The sequence below is a fragment of the Mobula hypostoma genome, chromosome 12, assembly GCF_963921235.1.
Source record: "Mobula hypostoma chromosome 12, sMobHyp1.1, whole genome shotgun sequence".
In the NCBI taxonomy this organism is placed as follows: Eukaryota; Metazoa; Chordata; class Chondrichthyes; order Myliobatiformes; family Myliobatidae; genus Mobula; species Mobula hypostoma.
Genome location: NC_086108.1, coordinates 65,442,168 through 65,460,087, shown reverse-complemented (window position 1 = coordinate 65,460,087; position 17,920 = coordinate 65,442,168). Strand labels below are relative to the sequence as shown.

At 43.4% G+C, this 17,920-nt stretch overlaps 1 protein-coding gene across 5 annotated transcripts in view; it reads right to left on the bottom strand.

Annotated features, from left to right (window-relative positions):
* Window positions 1-17,920, bottom strand: part of LOC134354873 (inaD-like protein) — a 332,069-nt gene that overhangs the window by 225,522 nt on the left and 88,627 nt on the right. The window lies entirely within an intron of this gene.

Sequence of the window (17,920 nt, the reverse complement as noted above, 5' to 3'; positions counted from 1 at the left end):
TCATCAGCCTCTGGCTAAAGAAATTATTTCTCATCTCTGTTCTAAACAGAAAACATCTTCTCCAAATCCTCTGTCATTCCTGGCATCATTCTTGTGAACCTCCTCTGGACCTTCTGCAATGCCAGCAGATTGGGTCCAAAACTGCTCAGAATACTCCAAGTGTGGGCTGACCAATGCCTTGTAAAGCCTCAGAATTACACCCTTGCTTTCATATTCTAGTTCTCTCAAAATAAATGCTAACGTTGCATTTACCTTCCTTACCTGCTGAAGCTTTGACGAACAACCAATCTGAACACTGTAAGTTTGAAAAAAGGGGATCTCACTCAGGTCCACTGCCCAAGTAGAAAAAGGCAGCAGCGGATCGCGGCAGAGTAATTGAGCTATAACCAGCGACCAATTCACATTTGGGATTGATAAGCAAGTGCAAATTAAAAGAGGCAGAGCAAGCACTGAGACTGTCGTTGGAGTGGACACAGTCAGAGTGGTGATCTTGAGGCTTCAACTCTTTGAGGCTTCGGTGAAGAGAAGCTTCAGTCAGAGAAAACAAAGAAAAGAAAAGCTGCAGGTTAAGGTCTTTTCTCCCCCTTCCGCTCATTATATCTGCTCAATTATGGCTGTAGAGATGCCAGGCAGGATAGCTGAACGCTCCACTTGTGGGATATGGGAATGCAGGGAAACCTCAGGTATCCCTGACGACTACAACTGCGAGAAGTGCTGCGGCTTCTAACAATCCGTGTTAAGGGGTTGGAGCTGGAACTGGATGAACTCGATCATTTGGGAGGCTGAAAGGGTGATAGATAGGACATATGGAGAGGTAGTTACATCCAAGGAGCAGGACACAGGAAAATGGGTGACAATCAGGAAGGGGAAAGGAGTTAAGGAACTACTGCAGAGTACTCCTGTGGCCATCCCCTCAACAACAGGCACATCATTTTGGATACTGTTTGGGGTGGGGTTGGGGGGGCGGGTTAGGGAGATGACCAAACAGAGAAAAGTCACAGAGTTCAGGTCTCTGTGGCTCTGAAGGGAAGGGGGAGAAGAGGTGATCTGTGGTGATAGGGAATTTGTTAGTTAGGGGAACGGACAGGAGGTTCTGTGGGCAAGAACAAGATTTCCAGATGGTACGTTGCCTTCCAGGTGCCAGGGTCCGGGACAGTTCAGGTTGAGTCCTCAGCATACTTAAGTGGGAGGGTGAACAATGGCATGGGTAGGATGAGTGACGGGGTTCTGCATAGGGAACTCAAGGAGTTAGAAACAAAGTTGAGGGCCAGGACCTTCAGGATGCCTACCCATGCCACGTGTTAGTGAGACCAGAACTAGGAAGATTATACAGTTTAACATGTGGCTAAGGAGCTGGTGTAGGAGGGAGGACATAAGATTTTTTGTTTACTGGGCTCTCTTCCAGGAAAGGTGGGACCTGTACAGAAAGGATGGTTTGTGCCTGAACTGGGGGGGGGGTCTAATATCCAAGTGAAAAGGTTTGTTAATGTTGCACAGCAGGGTCTAAACTAGAGTTGTAAGGAGTTGGGAACCAGAGTGCCAGAACAGTAAATGGAGAGTTTGCAGAGGCAGATACTGGCAAGCTCTCAAGACAAAGTCCAGAATCAAAAGGTTGAGCATGGTGGGACTATTGTCCTGAGCTGCGTATATTTAAATGCAGGAAGTATCGTAGGTAAGACAGATGAACTCAGGGCATGGATCACCAACTAGAATTATGATGTTGTAACCATTAGTGAATCTTGGTTGCTAGTAGCTCAATAGTCGGGAATTCCATTGTCTTAGACTTTACAGAGTGTGTGGGATTAAAGGGAGAAGGGTGGTGTTACCGGTCCGGGAAAATGTCACGGCAGTGTGCCGTCAGGACAGACTGGAGAACTCGTCTAGTGAGGCGTTATGGGTGGATCTGAGAAATAAGAAATGGAACTATAATTACAGAACACCCAACAGCCCTAAGGATTGAGAGGAACAAATTTGTACAGAGATCGCAGACCGTTGTAAGGTTGTTATAATAGGTGACTTTAACATTCCACATAGTGATTGGGAATCCCATACTGTAAAAGGACTAGAAGGGATAGAGTTTGTCAAATGCGTTCAGGAAAGATTCTTTCATCAGTATGTAGAAGTCCCAATGAGAGAGCACGCGATACTGGATCTGCTATTAGGGAATGAGACAGGGCGGGTGACAGAAGTTTGTGTGGGGGAACACTTTGCATCTAGTGACCACAACACCATTAGTTTCAAATTAAATATGTAAAAAGATAGGCCTGGTCCGTTGATTGTGATTCAAAATTGGAGAAAGGACGATTTTGATGGTATCAAAAATGATCTAGCAAGTGTGGATTGGGAGAGGCTGTATTCTGGCAAAGGTGGGAGGCCTTCAAAAGTGGTATTTTAAGAGTACAAAGCTTGCATGAGCCTATCATCATAGAAGGTAAAGATAACAAGTGTCGGGAACCTTGGTTTTCAAGAGATATTGAGGCCCTGGTTAAGAGGAAAAACAAGGAGGTGCATAGCAAGTATAGGCAAGTAGGAACAAATGAGGTGCTTATGAAGTACAAGAGATGCAAGAGAACATTCAAGAAAGAAATCAGGAAGGCTAAAAGAAGGCATGAATTGTTCTGGCAGACAAGGTGAAAGAGAATCCTAAGTTACCGGGAAAGTGGATGAAGGCAAGGCAGTGATGTTGTCTACATGAACTTTAGTAAGACATTGGACAAGGTCCCACATGGGAGGCTGGCCAAGAAGGTTCAGGCGCTTGGCATTCAGTATGAGGTAGTAAATTGGAATACACATTGGCCTCGTGGGAGAAACCAGAGAATGGTAGTAGAGGATGGGCTCCCTAACTGAAGGCCCGTGACTAGTGGTGTGCCGCAGGGATCGGTGCTGGGTCCTTTATTTTTTACTGTATACTTCAAAGATCAGGATGATAATGTGGTTAACTGGATCAGCAAATTTGCAGATGACACCAAGATCGGGCGTGTTGTGGACGGTGAGTAAGGCTATCATGGCTTGCAGAAGGACCTGCATCAGCTGGAAAATAGCAGATGGAATTTAATGCAGATAATCGCGAGGTTTTGCACTTCGGTAGCACCAACCAGGGTAAGTCTTACACAGTGAACGAGAGAGCACCGAGGAGTGTGGTAGGAAAAAGAATACAGGTACTGTTGTTGGGTCTGGAGGACCTGCTTTATAAGGAAAGATTGAATAGGTTAGGAATGTATTCTTTAGGACACAGAAGACTGAAAGGAGATTTGAGGGAGGTATACAAAATTATGAGGGGTATAGCTAGGATAAATACAAGCAGACTTTTTCCACTGAGGTTGGGTGGTTCATGGGCCAAGGGTGGAAGGTGAGAAGTTAAAGGGGAACATGAGGGGAAAGTTCTTCATTCAGAGGGTCATGAGAATGTGGAATGAGCTGCCAGCTCATGTGGTGCATGCAAGCTCGATTTCAACATTTAAGAGTTTGGATAGGTACATGAATAGTAGGGATATGGAGGGCTGTGATCTAGGTGCAGACAGTTTAAATAGCTTTGGCATAGACTAGATGGGCCAATGGTCCTGCTTCTGTGCTGTACTTTGTTATTACTCTACCGCTAACTCAACCTGCATGTTACCCTCCAGGGAATCCTGCACAAGGACTCCTAAACTTCCTTGCACCTCTAATTTCTGGATTTTCTTATTGTTTTGTCTGTTCCTTCTACCAAAGTGCATGACCATACACGACCCTACACTATAATTCCACCTGCCACTTCTTTGCCCATTCTCCACATCTGCCTAAGTCCTTCTGTAAACTCCCTGCTTCCTCAAAACTACGTGCCACTCCATTTATATTTATTGTCGCCAACCTGGCCACAAAGCCATCAGATCCATGGATATAGTTGGGGTATGCAACATGAGGGAGTTCATACAATTTACAAGTATTTATTACAAAAGAACAAAGGGTTACTCACCAAAGCAAAAGATATCTGACTTTTTTTCTGTAATGATGAAGCAGTCCTCACAATTCTTGTGACAATCTGCTTCTGTACAAATGTCCCAAACTATCACCCAGCTTACCATGTGTTCAATTCATTAAAGTTGCAACCAGATATGCACTTAACTAAGTACATCTGTGCAAAGACACTTTAGATGCACAAATAACTTAGAAGGAAGTCCATGACATCTTAAAACATGCAATGAATCTTTAATTTTTTTCTTTGTAACTGAATATTTTTTAATTGAAATTGAATCATGTAAAGCACAGATAAATAGTACGATGTAATCCAATTTCTTGGCATTTTTTTGTACAATAAACTAAAAGCAGATGTGAGAAATCAAATTCTTTCCCCAAGAATGGAAAAAAGATCTTGGCTCAATATGTAACAACCCAGTGACACTTGACATTCTGGGATTTTGGACAACTCAGCTGGTTAGAATCAAATTTGTATTATTAGAAGTCTAAGATGAAAACCAGTATCTTTCAAATCTAATCAGTTTTACCCAATACATTACCTGCAAGATTCCATGAAAACATTGGTGTGGGTCACAGTTTTCTATGCCAGAAAATCTAAGTATTAAAATAACTATCCACAGAAACCAGAGAAAGATAACAATATTTCCTTTCAATTCTTAGGTTGCCTTTATTGCCCTTTGTGACACATGTCTTTGCAAATTCTAATTCTAATTTGCAGCCTCAGATTTAAGAATACACAAGAATAGTGTATGAAATTAGGATCTTCAGGCATTATCACAAAAAAAATCTTCTTACAGTGTTAATGCACCGTCCATTAACAGTACAATGCAAGCATTACAAATATAATTAGTGAGCTTCCTCCCAGTCGACTCATTTATGTCAGTATTTAAATTTGGCAGATTGCTATACAATGGAATAATGTTGCTGCATAATATTTTTGGTGAACACCTTAGAATGCAAACAATAATTTCTTCAAGAACAATAACTTACATGTTCCCTTTTCACAAACAGGGCACACACTGCAGGTGATGCATATGCAGCTCGCTTTGTCGCATTAATGGGTCCTGCATAATGGACTAAGACACTAGTGAGCTGGTTCTTAAGTTGCTGAAGATCTGCTATATGTAGAAACCTAATGAGGCAAAGTAGCAAGATGCTTAATTTTTGATTAATTTCATTGAAAATTCAGGGAGACTCTCAATGACTAATGGGTGGCACAGATTCTCATCTAGTAGAGCTGCTGCCATTGCTCTCTATGTGGAGTTTGTATGCCCTCCAGGTGAATGCATGGCTTTCATCTGAACACTCCAATTTTCTTCCACACGCTAAATGCATATGGGTTGGTAAGTTAATTACCCCTCATCTGTAGATCAGTAATTGAATCTGGGGGAGTTGTTGAGTGTGTGGGGGAAATGAAAAATGGGACTCACGTAGAATTAGTGTAAATGGGTGTCTGATTGTTGGTGGTGTGAAGGGCCTGCTTCTCTACCGTATCTCTCTATATCTCTATTTTGAGAATTGTCATGAAGAATTCAAAAAATCCACAGTAATAGCAATGGAAGATCATAAAAAGTGCTGAACATTGTGTGAGATATTGCTTCAGGAATAGCAAATAAAAAGGAGATTGTTTTAATCAAATTAAATTGAGCAAAGATACAGTATTGTACTTGGTTATTTTTATCTGATGTGACAAACAAATTAACCAATGTTTTATGAAGCTGAACAATAACCTCCCTGTTCATAAATTCAAGTCCCTAGCTAATGAAGGCCAGCAACCCACACATTTTTATCACCATCCTAGCTTGCTGTGCTGTCACCTTCAGTGAGTCATGGATGTATGCCAAGGTCCCTCTGTTCCAGAATAATCCTTGGAGCCTTTTATTCTACCTGTCCAACTGTAATTAGTCCTCCCAATATGCCTTGCAGACATCAAAATTAAATAACATCTTCAATTTCATCAACTTATCAATATCTTCCTCAGCTTAAGACTATCCCAGTCATTATCAACACAGCCAATCTTGACGTCATCTTCAACCCTACTAATCATAATACCTAAAACACACACAAAATGCTGGAGGAACTCAGCAGGCCAGGCAACATCTATGAAAAAGAATATCAATGTTTCAGGCCGAAACCTTTCGGCAGGACTGGTGGAACAAAAAGCTGAGGAGTAGATTTGAAAGGTGGGGAGAGGGGACAGACAAATGCCAGGCGATAGGTGAAACTTGGAGGGGGAGGGATGAAGCAAAGAGCTGGGAAGCTGACAGGTGAAAGAGACAGAAGGCCATGGAAGAAAGATATGGCGGGGGGGGGTAGAGGAGGAGCAGCAGAGGGAGACAATGGACAGGCAAGGAGATAACATGAGAGATGGACAAGGGGATGGGAAATGGAAAGGGGGGGGCATTACTAGAAGTTTGAGAAATCCATGTTCATGTTATCAGGTTGGATACCCAAATGGAATACAAGGTGTTGCTCCTCCAACTTAAGTGTGGCCTTATTCCAACAGTGGAGGAGGCCGTGGACTGATACGTCAGAATGCGAATGGGAAGTGGAATTAAAATGGACGGCCACTGGGAGATCCCACTTGATCTGGCGAACGGAGCGTAGATGCTCGGTGAAGCCGTCTCCCAATCTACTTCGGGTCTCACCAATATGCAAGAGGTCACACCAGGAGCACCAAACACAGTATATGACTCCAACAGCCTGACAGGTGAAATATTGCCTCACTTGGACGGACTGTTTGGGGCCCTGAATGGTAGCGAGGGAGAAGGGGCAGGTGTAGCACATGTTCCGCTTGCAAGGATAAGTGCCAGGAGGGAGATCAGTGGGGAGGGCAAACGGACAAGGGAGTCACGTAGGGAGAGGTCCTTGCAGAAAGGAGAAAATGAGGGGAGAGAAAGACGTGTTTGGTGGTGGGATCCAGTTGGAGGTGACAGAAGTTTCGGAGAATTATGCGTTGGATGCGGAGGCTGGTGGAGTGGTAGCTGAGGGCAAGAAGAACCCTATCCCTGATAACATGGCAGGAGGATGAGGTAAGAGCAAACGTGCATGAAATGGAAGAGATGCAGTTGAGAGCAGCGTTGATGGTGAAGGAAGGGAAGCCCCTTTCTTTGAAAAAGGAAGACATCTCCTTCGCTCTAGAACGAAAAGCCTTATCCTGAGAGCAGATGCCGTGGAGATGGAGGAATTGAGAGAAGGGGATGGCATTTTTACAAGTAGCAAGGTGGGACGAGATACAGTCCAGGTAGCTGTGAAAGTTCGCTGGTTTATAATAGACATCAGTGGATAAGCCAACTCTGGAGATAGAGACAGTGAGGTCGAGAAAGGGAAAGGAAGTGTCAGAAATGGACCAGGTAAATTTGAGGGCAGGGTGGAAGTTGGAGGCAAAGTGAATATAAAACTACATTCATATCTAAACCAACAATACTCAGTGGATTCCAGTTAATTGAGACACATCATGATCAATTAAGCAGCTGCCGCAAATAACTGAAGTTTCATGGAAATAGTTAAAAAGGTATTTAAAAAAACAAATTACCATTTAACTTAGTAACAAATTATGTATTTAGATGAAATACAGAACAAAGTAGAATACTATCAATACCAGTACAGTACTATAAAATTGTCTATTAGTTCCTATAGTTATTGTCAGAAGAATTCATCCAGTGTATGCTGCTGTTTTTTTGAGTGACTGCAAATGAACAAAATCAGTGCTGTGACCTAGTGAAAATATCTTCATACTGTCTTCATACAATGCTTTTATCCTCCAAATCTTCATTTTCATTGTAGCATTCCAGATGACTGTCATTACCTTCAACTTCTATGTAGCTCCTAACTTGTTGAAGTAGTGAAATCTTTTCTTTTTGCTCTCGGCCATTTAAGGCATCTCGAAGCCTGAATGCTTGAAACCACAGTGAGCAGTCCTGAATTGTCTTACTATCAGTGACAAAAATCCACTGCATTTGGAACACAAACATAAATGACACTATTTAAAAAACTGTCAAAGCATGGTGTAGTGTCTAACAGCCACACAAGTGCACTCACTTGAAGGCACACACTCAGTTATTCAGGAACAGCTTCTTCCCCTCTGCCATCCAATTCCTCAATGGACGTTGAATCTTTAGACACTACTTCACTTTTTTTTTTAAATATACAGCATTTCTGTTTTTGCATGTTTTTTAAATCTATTCAATATATGTAATTGATTTACTTGTTTATTTATTATTATTTTATTTATTTTTAATTTTCTCTCTGCTAGATTATGTATTCCGTTGAACTGCTGCTGCTAAGTTAACAAATTTCATGTCACATGCCGTTGATAATAAACCTGATTCTGATTCTGATTCACTGACGTCAGTTAGAGACTGTTCGGCATCAGTTCTCTGTCACAATTAAGCGGCATCGTGCCCCAAATAAACAAAGGAAATCCAGGTTTTTTTTTGATTGGATTTTGTTCTTTAAGAGTTATCCCAAATAATCAGGTGCCCCAATTAACCGATGGCCCAATTAACCAGATTACATTGTATATGACAGAAAGAGACCCAGCACTACTTCTTATGGTACACCACTGGTCACAGACATGCAAATATAAAATCAACTCCCCAGCATTCCCCTATCCTATCACCAGTCCAGTTTTGGATTCTATTTATCACTCTGCCCTGGATTCCATGGGCTCTAACCTTTTGGACCAGACTCCAATTTGAGACCACATCAATGGCCTCAGTGAAGTCCATTAAAAACTACATTGACAGTGACTGCCCTGCACATTTTGTTACCTCTTTGAAGCAGTCAGTCAAATTAGTCAGACAGGATTCCCCTAACAAACGCGTTAACCTTTCTCATGTTGGCACATCAGTGGCATGAATGAAATTTAGCACTAGTCAATTCATGTCAAAATACCACCAGGAACTGACTTGTGCACATGGCCACACATTTTGTGAAAAGCTGTGAGCATGAACAGATCATGTGAAAGGTAGGTAAGCCATTGACAAACCAAAAGAGATGGCTGAGTCAAAGAAGTTGCCCTGAGGAACTCTTGCAAGGATGAGGGTGAGCTGGATAATCCTTCTGAATGTATGGTATAGTTTCAGTCAGTGCAGTTTTCCTTCAATTTCCTTTGGTACCACACTTGGTCAAATGTTGCATGGGCAATCATACTCAACTTCCCTCCCGAATTCAGTTCATTTTTTGCCATGCTTGAACCGAGACTGCAACAAATTCTGAAATTAAAACTATACAAAAAACTGGTGAGCAGAAACAAAATCAGAAAATACTAAAACACACACAAGGCAGTCAGCATCTGTGTAAGGAGAAACAGTCAGGTCCAAGACCTTTGTCACATTTCTGACAGAGTTATATATCTGAAAAATTGATTGCTTCTCTTTCCTGAAATGTGGAGCAGCCTTCTGAGTGTTTACAACATTTCCTGTTTCTGTTTCACATTTCCAGCATCTACAGTGTTTTTATTTTCATTTAGCAGTGAGTACTGTTCAGTGATAGAGTTGACAAGATCATCCAACACTTTGCTAATGACCAAGAACACTAATAACCAGCAAATGGTCTATCAGATTGTGTTTGCTATTTGTGCACATCGACATAGGCAGGAAATGCATTACATTAAATTGCCCATGCTAAAACTGTTGTGGAACACTTTATACAAGGACAGCAGAACGTAACAAATTCAAGCAGGTATGCAGGACCCTTGGGCCACGCCTGCCATTTAAGAACATGGCAAGCTTCGCTAGTAAGCAAGGCTAGTTAGACCATAAAGCCATAAGACTCAGGAGCAGAATTAGACCACTCAGCCCATCAATTCTGCTCTACCATTCCATCATGGCTGACTTATTATCCCTCTCAATCCTATTTTCCTGCCTTCTCACCGTGACCCTTGAAGCCCTGACTAACCAAGAACCAATCAACCTCTCCCATACATACATTTAATGACTTGGCCTCCAGTCACTTGTGGCAATGAATTCCACAGATTCACCAGCCTCTGGTGTCACGTGGGAGGTTAGTTTACTTGTTGTTCAAAAGCTGCTTCTACTGTGCCGGTTATCAACTGGCCTGTTTGAACAAGCAGCTCTTTCCCATTGGCTATCTTGTGTGCCATGGCACCAATGTCCAGTTTCAGGCACATCAGGAGTATAAAGATAGCACATGCGAGAGGCCTGGTCTCTTTTCTTTCATCCCCAAGTGCCCACACAATTTTAATTTTGTAGTTGTGTAACTTGAAGGGACTTAGATGTTTGGTTAAATATTTTACTCTTTGTAAATAAATAATTTAAGTGCTTATTTGCAATCAATGTCTTCTGTCTCACTTACCAAACCAATGAACTGCTTCCTCATAACATCTGGCTAAAGATATTCCCTCTCACCTCTGTTCTAAATAGAGGTCCCTCCATGCTGAAGATGTGCCCTCTGGTCCTAGACTCACCCATTACAGGAAACATCCTCTCCACATACACTCTATCAAAGACTGCAATATTCAACAGGTCACAATGAGATTTCCCCCCACCTCATTTTTCTATACTCCAGTGATTCCAGGCCCAAAGCCATCAAACGTTCCTCATACATTAACTCTTTCATTCCCAGAATCATTCTTGTCAACCTGCTCCGCCAACCTATCTTTTCTTTGACAAGGGGCCCAAAACTCCTCACTATACTCCAAGAGTCGTCTGACTAATGCTTTATAAAGCCTCAACATCACATCCTTTTTTCTTATAGTCCAGTCCTGCCAAAATGAATGCTAACATTACATTTGACTTTCTTACCACTGACTCAACCTGCAGTTAACCTTTAGGGAATCTTGCAGAAGCACTCCCAAATCCCTTTACACCTCTGATTTTTCAATTTCTTCCCATTTGGAAAATAGTCTACACCTTTATTCATTCTACCAATGTCCATGACCATCCACTTCCCTACACTATATTCCATCTGCCACTCCTCTGCCCATTTATCCAATCTATTCCAAGTCCTTCTGCAGTCCTCCTGCTTTCTCAGCACTACCTGCCCATCCACCTATCTTTGTACCATCTGCAAACCTGGCCACAAAGCCATGAATTCCATTATCTACATTGTTGACATATAACATGAAAAGGCACAGTCCCAATGCCGACCCTGGCGGAACACCACTAGTCACCAGCAGCCAAAAAGAGGAGGCCCCCTTTATTCCAAACTCTTTGCCTCCTGCCAGACAGCCAATGCTCTACCCATCCTAGTATTTTTCCTGTAATACCCATTCCTGTTAACAGCCCCATGTGCAGCACCTTGTCAATGGACTTCGGAAAATCCAAGTTAACAACATCCACTAATTCTCCATTGTCTATACTGCCTGTTGTTTCCTCAAAGAATCCCAACAGATTTGTCAGGCAAGATTTCCCCTTAAGGAAACCATGATGACTTTGGCCTACTTTGTCATTCACCTCCAACCACCCCAAAACCTTATCCTTAATAATGGACTCCATCTTCCCAGCCATTGAATTCTCCCTCACATCTTAAAGCATGGAGTGACATCCTGCAATTTTCCAGTCCTTCAGAACTATTCCAGAATCTAGTGATTACTGCTGCCTTCACAATCTTTTCAGCTACCTCTTTCAGAACATTATGGTGTACTCTATCTGTTCTATTGATTTGTCTACCTTCAGACCTTTCAGTTTCCCAAACATCTTCTCCTTGTAAAAGCAACCACACTCACTTTTCTCCTCTGACACTCTTGAATTTCTGGTATACTGATAATGTCTTTCACAGTGAAGACTGATGCAAAATACTTCTCCAGTTCATCTGCTATTTCTTTGTTCGCCATTACTACCTCTCCAGAGTAATTTTCCACTCTCACCTTTCCTTTGCCAGGGTCCGGGATGTCTCTGACCGGGTGCACGACATCCTGGTACAAGAGGGAAAGCAACCAGAAGTAGTGATATATGTTGGGACCAACGACATAAGCAGGAAGAGGGATGAGGTCCTGAAGTGTGAGTTTCAGGAATTAGGCAGAAGGCTGAAGAACAGGACCTCAAGGGTGACGTTCTCAGGGTTGCTGCCAGTGCTACGTGACAGAGATGGAAAGAATTGGAGGAGATGGCAGTTGAATGCGTGGCTGAGGAGTTGGTGCGGGGAGCAGGGTTTTAGATTTTTAGATCATTGGGATCTCTTCTGGGGAAGGTGGGACCTGTACAGATTGGATGGGTTGCACCTGAACTCGAGGAGGAGCAATATCCTTGCAGGTAGGTTTGCTAGCATGGTTCGGGAGGGTTTAAACTAATTTGCAAGGGGGCTGGGGCCCAGAGCGATAGAACAGTGAAAGAAGTGCATGGAGTAAAGCCAGATCTAACATTCAGAGAGGCTTTGAGGAAAGAGAAGCAGAATAACTGGTGTAAAGACAGTAAGGTAGAAGGGCTGAAATGTGTGTACCTCAATGCAAGAAGCATCAGGAACAAAGGTGATGAACTGAGAGCTTGGATACATACATGGAATTATGATGTAGTGGCCATTACAGAGACTTGGCTGGCACCAGGACAGGAATGGATTCTCAATATTCCTGGATTTCAGTGCTTTAAAAGGGATAGAGAGGGCGGAAAAAGGGGAGGAGGGGTGGCATTACTGGTCAGGGATACTATTACAGCTACAGAAAGGGTGGGTAATGTAGCAGGATCCTCTTTTGAGTCAATATGGCTGGAAGTCAGGAACAGGAAGGGAGCAGTTACTCTACTGGGGGTATTCTATAGGCCCCCTGGTAGCAGCAGAGTTACAGAGGAGCAGATTGGGAGGCAGATTTTGGAAAGGTGCAAAAAATAACAGAGTTGTTATCATGGGTGACTTTAACTTCCCTAATATTGATTGGAACCTGATTAGTTCCAAGGGTTTAGATGGGGCAGAATTTGTTAAGTGTGTCCAGGATGCATTCCTGTCACAGTATGTGGACAGGCCGACCAGGGGGAATGCCATGCTAGATCTAGTACTAGGTAATTAACCGGGTCAGGTCACAGATCTCTCAGTGGGTGAGCATCTGGGGGACAGTGACCACCGCTCCCTGGCCTTTATAATTATCATGGAAAAGGATAGAATCAAACAGGACAGGAAAATTTTTAACTGGGGAAAGGCAAATTATGAGGCTATAAGGCTAGATCTTGCGGGTGTGAATTGGGATGATGGTTTTGCAGGGAAATGTACTATGGACATGTGGTCGATGTTTAGAGATCTCTTGCGGGATGTAAGGGATAATTTGTCCTGGTGAGGAAGATAAAGAATGGTAGGGTGAAGGAACCATGGGTGACAAGTGAGGTGGAAAATCTAGTCAGGAGGAAGAAAGCAGCATACATGAGGTTTAGGAAGCAAGGATCAGATGGGTCTATTGAGGAATATAGGGAAGCAAGAAAGGAGCTTAAGAAGGGGCTGAGAAGAGCAAGAAGGGGGCATGAGAAGGCCTTGGCGAGTAGGGTAAAGGAAAACCCCAAGGCATTCTTCAATTATGTGAAGAAAAAAAGGATGACAGGAGTGAACGTAGGACCAATTAGAGATAAAGGTGGGAAGATGTGCCTGGAGGCTGTGGAAGTGAGCGAGGTCCTCAATGAATACTTCTCTTCGGTACTCACCAATGAGAGGGAACTTGATGATGGTGAGGACAATATGAGTGAGGTTGATGTTCTGGAGCATGCTGATATTAAGGGAGAGGAGGTGTTGGAGTTGTTAAAATACATTAGGACGGATAAGTCCCCGGGGCCAGATGGAATATTCCCCAGGCTGCTCCACGAGGCGAGAGAAGAGATTGCTGAGCCTCTGGCTAGGATCTTTATGTCCTCGTTGTCCACGGGAATGGTACCGGAGGATTGGAAGGAGGCGAATGTTGTTCCCTTGTTCAAAAAAGGTAGTAGGGATAGTCCGGGTAATTATAGACCAGTGAGCCTTACGTCTGTGGTGGGAAAGTTGTTGGAAAAGATTCTTAGAGATAGGATCTATAGGCATTTAGAGAATCATGGTCTGATCAGGGACAGTCAGCATGGCTTTGTGAAGGGCAGATCGTGTCTAACAAGCCTGATAAGAGTTCTTTGAGGAGGTGACCAGCCATATAGATGAGGGTAGTGCAGTGGATGTGATCTATATAGATTTTAGTAAGGCATTTGACAAGGTTCCACACGGTAGATTATTCAGAAAGTTAGAAGACATGGGATCCAGGGAACTTTGGCCAGGTGGATTCAGAATTGGCTTGCCTGCAGAAGGCAGAGGGTGGTGGTGGAGGGAGTACATTCAGATTGGAGGATTGTGACTAGTGGTGTCCCACAAGGATCAGTTCTGGGACCTCTACTTTTCATGATTTTTATTAACGACCTGGATGTTGGGGTAGAAGGATGAGTTGGCAAGTTTGCAGACGACACAAAGGTTGGTGGTGTTGTAGATAGTGTAGAGGATTGTCAAAGATTGCAGAGAGACATTGATAGGATGCAGAAGTGGGCTGAGAAGTGGCAGATGGAGTTCAACCCGGAGAAGTGTGAGGTGGTACACTTTGGAAGGACAAACTCCAAGGCAGAGTACAAAGTAAATGGCAGGATACTTGGTAGTGTGGAGGAGCAGAGGGATCTCGGAGTACATGTCCACAGATCCCTGAAAGTTGCCTCACAGGTGGATAGGGTAGTTAAGAAAGCTTATGGGGTGTTAGCTTTCATAAGTCGAGGGATAGAGTTTAAGAGTCGCGATGTAATGATGCAGCTCTATAAAACTCTGGTTAGGCCACACTTGGAGTATTGTGTCCAGTTCTGGTCACCTCACTATAGGAAGGATGTGGAAGCATTGGAAAGGGTACAGGGGAGATTTACCAGGATGCTGCCTGGTTTAGAAAGTATGCATTATGATCAGAGATTAAGGGAGCTAGGGCTTTACTCTTTGGAGAGAAGGAGGATGAGAGGAGACATGACAGAGGTGTACAAGATAATAAGAGGAATAGATAGAGTGGATAGCCAGCGCCTCTTCCCCAGGGCACCACTGCTCAATACAAGAGAACATGGCTTCAAGGTAAGGGGTGGGAAGTTCAAGGGGGATATTAGAGGAAGGTTTTTTACTCAGAGAGTGGTTGGTGCGTGGAATGCACTGCCTGAGTCAGTGGTGGAGGCAGATACACTAATGAAGTTTAAGAGACTACTAGACAGGTATATGGAGGAATCTAAGGTGGGGGCTTATATGGGAGGCAGGGTTTGAGGGTCGGCACAACATTGTGGGCCAAAGGGCCTGTACTGTGCTGTACTATTCTATGTTCTATGTTTACTCGTTATATATCTGAAAAAAAAAACTTCTGGTATTATTGTCTACCTTATCTTCATATTTCCTCTTTTTTCTCTTTGTGTTTTTTTTGTTGCCATCTGTTGGTTTTTAAAGCTTTAAAAATCTTTGAGATGTATCTATCCCGTACTTTCCGAATTGGTCCCAGAAACTCTAGCCATTGCTGTTCCTCATTCATCCCTGCTAGTGTCCCCTTCCAATCAACTTTAGCTAGCTTCTCTCTCACTCCCCTGTAATTCCCTTCACTCCACTGTAACACTGATACATCTGACAGTATATTCTCCCTCTTAACCTGCAAGGTAAATTCTATCACTGTCTCCTAAGGGTTCCTTTATCTTAAGCTCCCAAATCAAATATGGTTCATTACACAAAACACCCAATTCAGAATTGCCTTTCCCTATTGGGTTCAACCACAAGCTGCTCTAAAAATCCATCTTGATGGATTTCAGATATATAAGGAGTAAAGGAAAGGTGAGAGTGGATAATGGATGGCCTGATTTTCACAATCTACCTGTGTTTTGAAATCCCCCATGGCCATCATAATATTGCCCTTATTACATGCCTTTTCCATATCCTGTTGAAATTTGTATTACACGTTCTGGCTACTGTTCGAGGACCTGCATATAACTCCCGTTAGTGTCTTTTTATCCTTCCATATACTTAACTGTACCCACAAGGATTCCACATCTTCTGATCTTATATCACCTCTTTCTAAGGATTTGCTTTCATTTTTTTAACAACAGTGCCACCCCACCCCCTCTGCCTACCCACCTGACCCTTAGATACAAGGCATTTCCTTGGGTGTTAAGCTCCTAACTATGATCTTCTTCTAGCCACAACTCAGTAATGCCCACAGTGTCATAGCTGCCAATCTCTAATTGCACCACCTTATCCCCTATACTGTGTGCCTTAAATATAACACCTTAAGTCCTGTATTTGTCACCTTTTTTGATTCTGCCCACATGCTACTGACTGCAATTTTGCCCTATCATCTGCCTGTCCTTCCTCACAGTCTCACTACACAATACATCAACTTATGTGCCACCTGTCCCATCCTCAGACCTATCACTCCAGTTCCCACCTCCCCTGTCAACTTAGTTTAAATCCTCCCCAACAGCTCTAGCAAACCTGCCTACAAGGATATTAGTTGCTTTCAGGTTCAGGTGTAACCTGTGCTTTATGTACAGGTCATACCTTCCCCAGAATAGATCCCAATGATCCGGTTGTCTGAAATCCTCCCTCCTGCACCACTTCCTCAGCCATTCATACATTTGCACCATCATACAACACCTGCCCTGACTTGTGCATGGTACTGGCAGTAATCCAAAGATTACTACGTTGGAGATCCTGCTCTTCAGCCTTCAGCCTCTTCCGACTCCCTATACTCACTGCGCAGAACCTCTTCCCCCTTTCTACACGTCATTGGTGCCAATGTACACCACTACCTCTGGCTGCTCACCTTCCCTATTGAGAACCTTGTGACCTCGTGCAGCCGCTCTGAGACATCTGGACCATAGCCCCGGAGAGACAATACACCATCCTGGTTTCCCTTTCGCAGCCACAGAATCTGCTGTCCATCCGCCTAACTATCAAGTCTCCTGTCACTAATGATCTGCCTGACTTTACCCTTCCATGCTGAGCCTCAGAGCGAACTGCAGTCTCAATGGCCTGGCTGCTGCTGCTGAGGTCTGATAGGCAACCCCCTCCCCCCGCCACCCCCAGCAGTATCCAAGGGAGTATACTTGTTGCCGAGAGTAATAGCCACAGGGGAAACCAGTAGTGAGGGCTTACTCCCTTTACTTCTCCTGGTGGTCACCAATATACTATCTGAAGCATCCACTCTGGATGTGACTACCTCAATAAAAGTTTCATCTATGAAACTCTCAGCTTCCAAGATCATCCTGAGTGTATCCAGCTCCAGTCCTTTGACCTTGTTAGTCGTGCTGAAGTTGGGTTCACTTCCTACAGATGTAGTCATCAGGGCAACCATAGCTACCCTGAAATCCTGCACCTCATAGGAGGAGCATTCTACTGCTTGACCTACCACCCTAACATCACGTTATACTTTCTAACTTCTCAAACTTAAACTCCAGCCTGCGCCTGTTCTCACACACACTCATTGAGCCAAAGCATGACCACCCTAACACTATCCACTCCAACAATCACTGCTCCCACAATGGTCACTCTGCCTAAACCTCACTTCTTTTTAATTGACCCTTGCTAACTTACTATTAAACCAAGCAACGTTCAGCTCTGCCAACAAGTCCTGACAGGCCCGAGTCACTTTTTAAAATTGGTGTGTAAAGCCCACAAGGAACTGTCTCCATCTCACTCCACAATCTCCTGCTCCACAGACATGTCCTGACAGCCCTGCTCGCTTTTTTAAAACTGGCGCATAAAGTCCAACTCACTCCGCAATCTCCCGCTCCATTTCTATGGTAAAGGTCTTCAATGCTACAGTCAAAATGTTGTCAGATCCCAAAGCACTTTCTAAATCTAGTTCTCTCAGCCACTTCTAGAAATCATGTGAAGTGAATTGAAATGGCATAAAAATAAATTCCATGATAGCAAGAACTTCAGAAACCTTGTTATTTTTACTGAAGTTGGTTGTAGATACTTGCCTTGGTGCCCAGTCATCAGCTGCTGGACTACTACCACACAGGCTTGATGGTCTTAACATCATCTCCTCCTGTGAGTTTATTAA